This window comes from Astatotilapia calliptera, chromosome 20, assembly GCF_900246225.1.
Source record: "Astatotilapia calliptera chromosome 20, fAstCal1.2, whole genome shotgun sequence".
Taxonomy (NCBI): Eukaryota; Metazoa; Chordata; class Actinopteri; order Cichliformes; family Cichlidae; genus Astatotilapia; species Astatotilapia calliptera.
The window spans coordinates 23,205,093-23,217,814 of NC_039321.1; positions in this window are offsets into that span (position 1 = coordinate 23,205,093).

Sequence of the window (12,722 nt, forward strand, 5' to 3'; positions counted from 1 at the left end):
GGACATCGGTGGTTGCTCCCTGTCCAATGTGATTTCTTCCACGCCTTCTGCCTTTGGCCAGATTGAAACCCGCCTCATCAACGTATATGAACGTGTGCAGTGGTTCCTCTCCCTTTAGATAGAGAGAGAAAATGGAACATCTTTTCCTGTGTAACATAATGCATTTTGTATGTTCTGTGAGTATATATACAAAATTGCTAGACTACTGCATAAAACTACACAAAGTAAAACAGTTTACAGTGCTGAAGGTTAGAGTATACATAGAAGACATGTTTTACCTGTACATACTAGTGACGGATCTCCTTCACTCTTTCACTGTTCTGTTCAAATGGCACTTTGTACAATTCTTTCATGCCCATTTCTTTTCTCTTGAGCACTCTGTCAGTTGTTGCAATTGACACAGATCCAATATTGCCAAATACACCGTTATCCTCTATGACAGTGCTTTGGGTTTCTTTCAACTTTATTGCATTGTTTGCAATCACCATTGCACAAATGGCTTCCTCTTGCTGCGGGGTAAAAAGGGGCCCTCTTCCACCTCCGCGAGGTTGTCTTTCAATCCTTTGTGGTGCAGATTACAGTAAAATTACAGTAATCTACACTCAACATGAGATATTATGAGATGTTGGATTACTTTTCAATACTATACATATCTGTTCTCCCTATGAAATGTTTGAATGATTGAACTCCCAGTGGTTCTTTCAACATTTGGTTGCACCCTCCCTCATCCATTGTGAGGCCATGATTGACAACATGGTCAACAAGTGTTGCCCTAATTTCATTAGGAATCGGCCCATGTATTTTGGCGTCTTCTCCCTCTTCCCCTGTTTTGTCCCCCCCACATCCTCACGCCTCTTCCACGATGCTGACCTTCCTGTCCTGCTCAGTTCATATAGGCTTCCCAATTGAGGGTTCATGGGATTGATCCATGAGTGATTGTGAACAAGCAGCTTGGCATTGGTTACAACTAATACTTCACACACCTCCTTGTCAGTGAAAGCTGAAGTTCACCTGAGAGAAACTGTTCAATTTCCGGGACATTTCCAGGAAAAAATAATAATTAAAAAAAGTATAACATTTGCTTGACAGCATTTGAAAACTATACTTGTATATAATGACTCAAGCAATGAAATGAAGACAATTAGTTTTATTGGGAACGACTATTCAGCATCCAAAAGTATAGTTCATTTTGACTGACATGACATAAGCAAATGATAATGTTGTCGACGGCAGAGAATTGTATGAAAGCAACTGATACATGTCCAAGAGCACTTACAATTTGTTCAGAGGAAGGAGAAATTGCTACTATGATGTGCACAAATGACTAAATGTTGTTGAGGTTGCACTAATGGCTTTGAGAATTTTCATTCTGACCTGAGAAAAGCACCAAAGCGACTGAGAAAAACTGTAAATAACCTATCCAATATAGAGTAATCCATAAAGATATACGAGCTTTGAATGTGATGCACACGCTTCAGAATTTGGTAACAGCATGCCTATTGTCATGGTCCGGAGTCTGTTACTCCGTGTTTTAGTTTATTATTATTCTGTGGTTTTGTTTATTCTGGGTTTTTGTACTCTGCTTTTTCACGTTTCATGTTCCTATGTTCTGTGTCCCCCAGTCTGTGTCAAGTTTGTGTGTGAGTTGTGTCATTACGTGTATGTGTTTCCTGTTTTACTTTGAAGGTCTCTGTCTGATGTCAGTGCGTTCTCTTTACGTTTCCCCTGCCTCGTCAGCTGTGATGTCTCCCAGGTGTGTTTCCCTCCTGTTTCCCATCCCCTGATTGCTGGTCTGTGTATTTATAGTGTGTGTTCCCTCGTCCTCGTTACATTATTCCCCTCCATCATTCTGTGTAATTCCCTGTGTATCCCTACATCGCCATTTCTGGTTAGTCTCTGTTAGTTTTTCCCTGTTTAGGTCGTACTTCTTCAGGCTTCTTGAAGGGCATTCAAAGCTCTTCTTCAGATGAAAGACATGTGGATGAGAAAGAACCAGTACTTTCTGATCAATGTCATTGCTGGATTTATTAAAGAGGAAAAAGACATACATGTTTTAGCCATGAGCCATCATTAGCATAACGTAAAACAAAAAGCAGTGACAATATATGCCTATTGTCACTGGTCCAAACGCCTATTCGAGTCCTCTCATCAAACACTGAATAATCATATATCTTTGTGAGAATAATTTGAGCACACTCCCAATGTCAGTATCACTTAAAGACAATCTTATTAGAAACATAATAAAATTGTGCATTACAAAGTTTTCATTGATTTTAAAAGAATGTATGTAACAATCTCTATGTGAGTTTTCAAGGTTGCTGACGTGACATTGCAAATGCGTGTGTGGTGTGTCGAACCATGTTGGAAAAAGGTCAGGATGAAGTCTATGAACCTTCACTATCATTAACTTTGACAGGATTACCCCGTTGACTCACTCAATCCCTGACACTGGCTCAAGAAGTAATGAACAGCCTAGCTAGTGTACTATTTCCTGTAGCTTCACATTATCACGTCGCTGTGGGGACTAAACAACAAGACTTGGAACCATGTGATAAAAATCCAGGTTGGTCAGGTTTGTAACACATGCACCAAAGCCATACTGCCATGAACTATGTGACTGGATTGTGACACCCTGTTTTTGTTTTCATGCATTTTTAAAGTTATACAATGATTTAATGCACACAATAATGCAGGTGTTACGACCCGGCTCAAAAGCCGCAACATAAAAAAAGGAGATGAATAACAGAGTGTGGGTGAGAAGAGGTTTCATCCTAAAATGGAAAACCAGGTTGGCTAAAATGGCTGGTGCCACCAAGGCAAAGACTAGTGCACTGCCGGGAAGCTTGCCTCAGGTATGCTTTTATCCACACCTGACTAGGTGTGGCCAATTAGCACCAGCTGAAAACACTGAGACGATTAGAAGTTGCACAGGGACGTAACACAGGTTAACAATACAGCTTGTATTTAATGACCGGCTCAGTCGTCTCCGTCTCCGTCGCTGCCGCCGCTGCCTTCCGCTGTCTTCCGCTGCCTTCCGCTGCCTTCCGCTGCCTTCCGCGCGGCCGGCCTCCGGACCGACTCAGTCGTCTCCTTCGCCGATGACGGCGAAGGACCAGTCACTGGGTAAAACTATGCAAAACTGAACAAAAATAAATTCTCTCTCTTTTTTTTTTTTTTTTAGAAAATGTTTGATGAATTGTAAATGTGTTCAAATGTGTTTACACATCATGATGTGCAACTGTAATTAATGATTCACCATTTCAAACATAATATCCAAGATGATTAAACTGATATTATAGTCATAACAGATCCCCTCCCTTTACTGTTCTCTTAAATATCAACTTGATTTCGGGTAGCAGTCATGTGTCTTTCCAAGAAAATGTTCTCGAGTTCAAAGTTTTTCATGTAGATCCTTCTCATTAAAATATGCTGATAAAAGTTGTACAAAAGGTTAGACCCTTCTCAGTCTTATCAATAGACAAAGGGGCCGCATTATAAGACCTGTTAATATTCTTTCCTGAGGAAGAAACCTCACCAGATATGTCTACTGTGCCTTTTGCAAAACACTGAAGACAAGAGTCAATCTCATTTGTGAGTAGGAATGAGAATTGATAAGAATTACATCCAATTCCATTATCGACATTACTTATCGATTTGATTCCTTATTAATTCTCGATTCTAGATTGGGTTCTCACTAGCTCTGCATTTAGAGTTACCACCATCACTAAGCAGCATATCAAAGACATTACATTTGTGCAAATTAATTGCATGTTGTCTGGTCAAATGTTCGCGTACGCTGGAGGTATTTCATCTCTTTGTTATGATTAGTGTCAGGTCAATACTCAAAAAAGTAACACTTTTATTAAAGGTAATGCAGTACATTACTTAATTACTTCAAGAAGAAAATAATTCATTATACTCCTCATTACATTACTTTCATCTTACTCTGTAAAATGATCTGAAGTACACTGTCTTATAATAACCATTTCACAATATAAACTTGAGGCTACAGCCCCACACACCAACACAAATCCCTATCCTGATGAGGACACATATATGAAGAGAAAGCCAACAGAACAAATGAAAGAGGAAGCATATGTTTCTTCTACTGTAGAAACATACACTGATAGAAATGGAGGCTGCAGCCTGACTGCTCATCCGTTTGTTACCTGATGAAGTTCAGCATCAGCTTCACCGCAGCTCACAAATGATGGCTCACTTGAGCCGTCCTGGGCTGAGGTCGGCATTCCATCAGCTTTAGCATCACTCTGGGTTCTAGGCTAGATTAGCATTAGCATGCTGTCTGTGCAGGTGTTTGCAAAGAGCCAAAGTTGTGGTGGTAGCATAATGCAGCTGTTTCTGTCCTGGATGCAGTTTGCACTTTACCATTATGCCCTTGTCCTTTAGAGCAATAAAAATAGAAGTAAGGTCCATACCCATGATGCAAACCATCCTGCTATTTTCCTCAGCTGACAACTGAAATTAGCTGAATGTAGTGCAAGTGCAAGAATCGATGAGTCCAAGAGATTCGACTACTAGGAACTGGTTCTTGAAGAGAACTGGTTCTCGATTCCCATCCCTTTTCATGTAACATCATCCTCTGGGGTCTTGGTCATTGTTTTCAGTCTTATCACATATTAGCGCTCAGTTACACAGGCCTAAGGACGGATCAGGGTTCCCATGGCAACCTCCAGATAGTAGAACAAAATATGTATTCCCCAGCTGGTTTGCGAGTACTTGCTGGGTGAAATCGGCCACAATGTGGGTGCTGTATCTCTTTGTGGCCTTCCAGTTGCTTTGGCTGCTAACAGATTGCCACAGTAGTTTGCATGGAAAATGGCAACTTGTCTGCAAACACTTGCAACATGTTTGGCAATGAACAGCGAAACTGCAGAATGTCTAAAGCCAACCACAATCTTTTCTCTGTCAGAGTAAAAGTTGTCCCTTATGTGCAACCAACACAGTTCAAAAGGCACAACTTTTACTTTGAAAGTGAAAAGTCTCTGTTTGTGGTTGGATTTGCTCTTTTTCAGGTTTCACTACAGCTCAGGCAGCAAATGGTAAATGATTGCAAACGAGTCTGGGTTTTCCATGCAAACTATTGGCGACTGTCACCAATACTTATGGTATACTTATACTTGTGTTTCTAAGTATTTTGACAGTGCTAGATTTTAACCAAAGCACTTTTATCTAATGTTCACACACACGCTTACACTCCAATGGGGCAACTCTGGCTTTATTATCTTGCCCAAGGATACTTCGACATGCAGACTGGAGGAGCCTGAGATTAAACCATCAACTTCAAATTTGCAGACAACTGTGTCTCTCTGTGTGTGCCGGTACTCTGAAGTACTTCATTCCAGATGTATGTTCACTTTGAAATAACTATATGCATGCTGTATTAAAATGCCAAGCTTTGGCTTTTCTTTGAGAGTAACTTCCTATAAATAGATTGTGTACATAATGTCGAGATCAAAAAGTAATTGGACACGAAGTCAGAAAAAGTTATTATATTTAATATTGTGTGGAAAATGCTTTTACTTTTTGACCCACAGACATCAGCAGATGGTTTGCCTCTTCCCCGGTGAAGCTCTCCCTGTCATTCACAGCAGTCACTGTCAGCTTTTGGTTGTTTGGGGACTCAATCAATCAAAAATATGCAACCTCTTCACCATGTGTTCACATTGGCAGTATGAATGATGAAATGTCATCTCATGAGTTTTGATGAATTTGGCTGAATCTGAGCACTCATTTTGCTTGTGTATATCTTGGCATTCACCCCATTGCTTCTGCCAGCAGTAAATCCTCAATAAATGTCATGTTGCCAGTGTCTTTGGCAGCTAGACATGCCCAAGTAACTTTGATGTCTCTCTAACAGATTAATGCTTTGATTGAATCACATTATTCATATTATTTACTTGTATAGTCAATTTTTTAAATTGACAGGTAATTCCATCTCAGCGTAACAAGTGACTATCAACTCTGAATGAGTTTTTTCCTTCGTGAACTTACGCTGAAATAAATCACAGCTGCCCACAATATGTTATATTGCAGATGAAATACTATTCATTAACTGCACAAATATTGTGTTCTGCATGCTAGTACTACAACTAGCATGCAGAATGTAATACTAATACTGTGCCATACTAGTACTATTGTTGCAGTACTGGTATACTGCAATAAACATAGTGGAACATACATTACAAACAGTGCATAGTGGAATCTAAATGGATCTGAATGGTGTCTAAATACACTTCAGAGCTTCATTACAGAAGAAAAGCACACACGTTTGTAAAAATCTTTGTGTGTGTGTTGATTTTTTTGTGTGAAATCGCTTCCCATTGTAGTTACTATTAACATGACAGCGATGAGGAAAGCTAAAATTAAAATGCATATAACTGCTATCACAGTTGGTTAACAGTTATCTGGATGAAGTTTGTGACGTGGGTTTCCAAATACAGATCATTAACTTTGACTAAATTATCTTTTTCAGAGAGACTGCAAATCTAAGTCACTGGGTCAGGAAGCAATGAATAGCCTTGCTTCACGCCGTTGCATTACTGTTGCAAACTAATCAGTAAGACCCAGTTAAATATCAACCAGGTTTCTGGTACTGGCTGTGCGTGTTTTTCTAAGAAAATGTCCATGGTGGAAAGATTAAATCTGAGCAAAGTTCACTGTGATGTTAAAAATTCTTCTAGATAAAATAGATAAAGCCTTTTTTTTTTATCAGTGAACAAAGAGGCTACTTTCAGAAGTTGACATTCTTTCCTAAGGACAAAATCTCACCAGATGTGTCTGCTGTGCCTTTTGTGACATGAAGTAAGAAGCACTGAAAACGAGAAACTAATTTGTAAGTTCTTAACCTTCTGGGCTCTTGGCCATTACTGCTCTGTACAGATGTGTCTGATGTTTCATGTTACTGTGTAAAAATGTATAAATTCAAATGATTTTAACAAAAACGTAATCATTTTCTTTTGAACATGAGTTCCTTTGCAATGCTAACACAAAACCTTCTTTAGTTTCTTTAAATGGTGCATTATGTTTAAAGCAGTTCTATATCAGCCTGTCAAAAAATCAATACAGTAAAAAGTGTTGTTGCTGTTGTTTAAACTGTGTTGAATTTCAGTCTTTTTGAAATGCTATATGCTCCGTTTACTATTAACATGACAATGATGAGTAAAATAAATGTATATACAATACAAAGTAAAGGTCTGGAGTCATCTTTCATTTTATTACATTTTATTAAAAAAAAGGCAAATATGTGCAGTGATTTATTGAAAGATGTGTATAGATACATAGAAATACAGTATATATAACACAATCAGAGCTTGTACAAGTCTAATAATCATCGATATTTGGTATAATTACCTTTATTCTTCAACACAGTCTGAAGTCTCTTAGCCAGCTTTCTTATACTTTCTTTAAGTAATACTTCTCTAGGCTTCTTGAAGAGCATTCAAAGCTCTTCTTCAGATGAAAGACATGTGGATGAGAAAGAACCAGTACTTTCTGATCAATGTCATTGCTGGATTTATTAAAGAGGAAAAAGACATACATGTTTTAGCCATGAGCCATCATTAGCATAACGTAAAACAAAAAGCAGTGACAATATATGCCTATTGTCACTGGTCCAAACGCCTATTCGAGTCCTCTCATCAAACACTGAATAATCATATATCTTTGTGAGAATAATTTGAGCACACTCCCAATGTCAGTATCACTTAAAGACAATCTTATTAGAAACATAATAAAATTGTGCATTACAAAGTTTTCATTGATTTTAAAAGAATGTATGTAACAATCTCTATGTGAGTTTTCAAGGTTGCTGACGTGACATTGCAAATGCGTGTGTGGTGTGTCGAACCATGTTGGAAAAAGGTCAGGATGAAGTCTATGAACCTTCACTATCATTAACTTTGACAGGATTACCCCGTTGACTCACTCAATCCCTGACACTGGCTCAAGAAGTAATGAACAGCCTAGCTAGTGTACTATTTCCTGTAGCTTCACATTATCACGTCGCTGTGGCGACTAAACAACAAGACTTGGAACCATGTGATAAAAATCCAGGTTGGTCAGGTTTGTAACACATGCACCAAAGCCATACTGCCATGAACTATGTGACTGGATTGTACAATGATTTAATGCACACAATAATGTAGGTTAACAATACAGCTTGTATTTAATGACAGGGATGTGTGGATATCCCCAAATAATATTAAATTTAGCTATAGAATCTATATGGTTACAGATTATATGTGAAGCTAGTGTGTAAGAGGGGCGATAAGGATGTGTGTATTTGAGGGTTTTTTTTATGTATATGAGTATTTATTTCATATATTTATAAATCTCTAAGATTTAGTGTGTAATGTGAGGGAGGACAAATATGAACTAGAAAAATTTGCATTTCCTGCGAAAATGCAGTGTGGATGCTTAAAGCTGAAGCTGTATGCAAAAAGTAGCTGAAAAAGCTGAAAAGTTGCAGAAATTGTAAAAACTTTGCAGAAGCAAAAGAACTTTGCTAAAATGGAATAACTTAGCAGAACTGCAATATCTTAGAGGAAATATAATACTTGGCAGAAATACTATAATTTAGCAGAAATACTATATTAAGCACAAATCCTATAAAAAGCAGAAATGGTATGATTAAGCATAAATACTACATTTGGTAGAAATACTTTGTTTTAGCACAAATCCTATGAAAAGCAGAAATACTATATTAAGCACAAATCCTATAAAAGCAGAAATAGTATGATTAAGCACAAATCTTATAAAATAGCAGAAATAGTGTGATTTAGCACAATAGTAATAAGTTAAAAAGAAAAATTGGAAAAGCAAAATGGACAGCTGAAAAAATGCTGAACATGCTGAGGTTCCCTCAAATATACTTGTTAAATGACAAAAATCAGCAAAAAAATTTATGACTGCCACACAATTACAAATATGTACACATGAGGAAACACACATGCACAGAGAGACACACACACAAGATCCAATTCAGTCAACCAGTCTAAATATATTGAATTTGAATCTTACAATGGGATCATCCCATTAAAAGGCTTTCTCTCTCTCTCTGTCACACACACACACAAACACAAACACACACAAACACACACACACACACACACACACACACACACACACACACACACACACACACACACACACACACACACACACACACACACACACACAGGGAGAGAGAAGTAAGTTTCTAGGTCAGCCTGGGAGCTGGTGAATTTGAATCCACCAATCAGAGAGGCTGTGCACTTTTCCCCACCAAAACAGGTGCATCTGTTTACACACGCAGCAGCACAGAGAGACACAGGATTTTTGCAGTCTATTTCTCATAGTGACGACTCCCCTCAAACAAATGACCGTAATTTCCTAACCGTAGGGGCTAGAACGGTCATTCTTACACCGTTTTGTTCAGAAGAGATGGGGGAATCTTCAAGTGTTGACAATTTAATATTAAAATATGAATTTTTAGAGATATATGACATGGATGACTTGTTGACTTAGAAGCCACGAATTCCCCAATATGCAAATTTGAATGCCTGAGACCACATATGTGATTGGCTGGCTGGGAAGCCGTGCAGGCCCTGATTTGTGGATTTGAATTCCTCAGCCCTCAGATATGATTGGCTGGCTTAGAAGCCACGAAGGCCCCAATATGCAAATTTGAATGCCTCAGGACACTTATTTGATTGGCTGGGAAACTGTGCAGGCCCTGATTTGAAAATTTGAATGTCTCAGTCCTCACAGAGGATTGGCTGCCTGGGGACCTGGCAGAAATATATAGAAATACTATTATTAAGCATAAATACTACATTTAGTAGAAATACTATGTTTTAGCACAAATATTATAAAAAGAAGAAAAACTATAATTTAGCAGAAATACTATATTAAGCACAAATCCTATGAAAAGCAGAAATAGTATGATTTAGCAGAAATACTGTATTTAGCACAAGTACCGAAAAGTACCAGAAATACTATGATTTAGCAGAATAGTAATAACTTATTGAAACACAAATGCACAGAGGGACACACAAACACAGGCTCTAATCCAGTCAACCAGTCTAACTATGTTCAATTTAAATCCTACAATGACATGCTGTCAAATAAGGGCAGGGTCCTCTCTCTCCCACTAAACACACACACACACACACACACACACACACACACACACACACAGGGAGAGAGGACTAAGTTTCTAGGTCAGCCTGGGAGCTGCTGAATTTGAATCCACCAATCAGAGAGGCTGTTTACGTTTTCCCGCCAAAACAGGTGCCTCTTTTTACACACGCAGCACAGAGACATAGACCTGCTTCTTTCAGTTTATTTCACATAGTGAGGATTCCCCTCAAACAAATGACCATAATTTCCTAACCATAGGGGCTAGAGCGGTCATTCTTACACCGTTTTGTTCAGAAGAGATGGGGGAATCTTCAAGTGTTGACAATTTATCATTAAAATATGAATTTTTAGAGATATACGACATGGATGACTTGTTGACTTAGAAGCCACGAATTCCCCAATATGCAAATTTGAATACCTGGAGCCCACATACATGATTGGCTGGCTGGGAAGCTGTGCAGGCCCTGATTTGTGGATTTGAATTCCTCAGCCCTCAGATATGATTGGCTGGCTTAGAAGCCATGAAGGCCCCAATATGCAAATTTGAATGCCTCAGGACACATATATGATTGGCTGGGAAGCCGTGCAGGCCCTGATTTGAAAATTTGAATTTCTCAGTCCTCACAGAGGATTGGCTGCCTGGGGACCTGGCAGAAATATATAGAAATACTATGATTAAGCATAAATACTACATTTAGTAGAAATACTATGTTTTAGCACAAATACTATAAAAAGCAGAAATACTATAATTTAGCAGAAATACTATATTAAGCACAAATCCTATAAAAAGCAGAAATAGGATGATTAAGCATAAACACTACATTTAGTAGAAATACTATGTTTGAGCAAAAATCCTATAAAAAGCAGAAATACTATATTAGGCACAAATTCCATAAAAAGCAGAAATAGTATGATTAAGCATAAATACTACATTTAGTAGAAATACTATGTTTTAGCACAAATAGTATAAAAAGCAGAAATATTGTAATTTAGCAGAAATACTATATTAGGCACAAATCTTATAAAATAGCAGAAATAGTATTATTTAGCACAATAGTAATAAGTTAAACAGAAAAATTGGAAAAGCAAAATGGACAGCTGAAAAAATGCTGAACATGCTGAGGGTCCCTCAAATATACTTGTTAAATGAAAAAATCAGCAAAAAAATGCACAGGGAGAGAGAAGTAAGTTTCTAGGTCAGCCTGGGAGCTGCTGAATTTGAATCCACCAATCAGAGAGCCTGTGTACTTTTTCCCGCCAAAACATGTGCCTCTTTTTACACACGCAGCACAGAGAGGCACAGGATTATTGCAGCCTATTTCTCATAGTGAGGACTCACCTCAAACAAATGAAAATAATTTCCTAACCGTAGGGGCTAGAGCGGTCATTCTTACACCGTTTTGTTCAGAAGAGATGGGGGAATCTTCCAGTGTTTACAATTTATCATTAAAATATGAATTATTAAAGATATTTGACTTCTAATGCACCATAACTGAGTAGAGCGAAGCAAAAACTGCCTTGACTTGCCCTCAAACAACGCTTTCTAACTCTAAATCTATTTGGAGTATCGATATCATTCTTTCACCGTAAGAGACAGCAGGCTTTGGTGAACAATCATGGAAATTTTCAGGTCTCTGTGGAAATCCAACAAAAAGTTATGACGAGAGAAAAAAGTGGTTCATTTCCACAGTTTGAAATCTGAAGAAATCTGAGCGAAGGACAAATTTCCTACCCTCAAACAAGTCCAACTCATTTCAGAACGGTAATAGGTGAGAAAATAATTCTTGAATTGTGAGCGTCACGAGTGTCTGAAGATATACCGGGACAAGCCTCATGTCTTAACTTTGCTTCGTTAAGGAGATATGACGATTCGAATATGCCTCTCATTACAGAAATGCAGCGGTGATTTTGAACAAACTCTCCATTGACTTTATATGGAGAGTTTTCTGACCTTGTGTTAGTCTGAGGAGATTTGCCAAAATTCTATAAATCCCACAACAATGATGGTGACATTTTCTGAAAGCCAGCAAAAATACCTACGTTTTGATGTATAATTTGTGGAAGTTGAGTGAAAATTGAGCAAGTAGCAGGAAGTTGTTCGGACATGAAGTGAAAATTGCAAAACCTTCAGTGGCACACTGGAAGCCAAGAGCATAGCAACCATAACAACACATGTATTTTGTGAAAAATCACAATTTTGCAACTCAAAACTTTAAGAGGCATAAAAGTAAAACAGTAAAAGATTTGAAAAAGCTGAATCATACCTGAATAGCCCAATAATTTGTGAACATTTTAAAATTTGAATGGTTGTTCTAGGTGAAAGTATGAGGAAGTAGTTAAGTTTCAAAAACAAGCAAATTTTAGCAGAATTGCTGAAGTTTCCCATTCATTTCAATGGGACAAATTAAAGGAAAAAAGCTTAATATTTTAAAAAGTATAATAGCAAAAAATAGCAAAAGTCATAGCCGGAAAGAGCAAAAATAGCAGAATAGTTTAAAATTTGAACGGTGAAAATCGGCTGAAAATTGTGGAAGTAGTTCTACGGCGAAAAGTGTACGGAAGCAACTTGAAGAATAACTAGA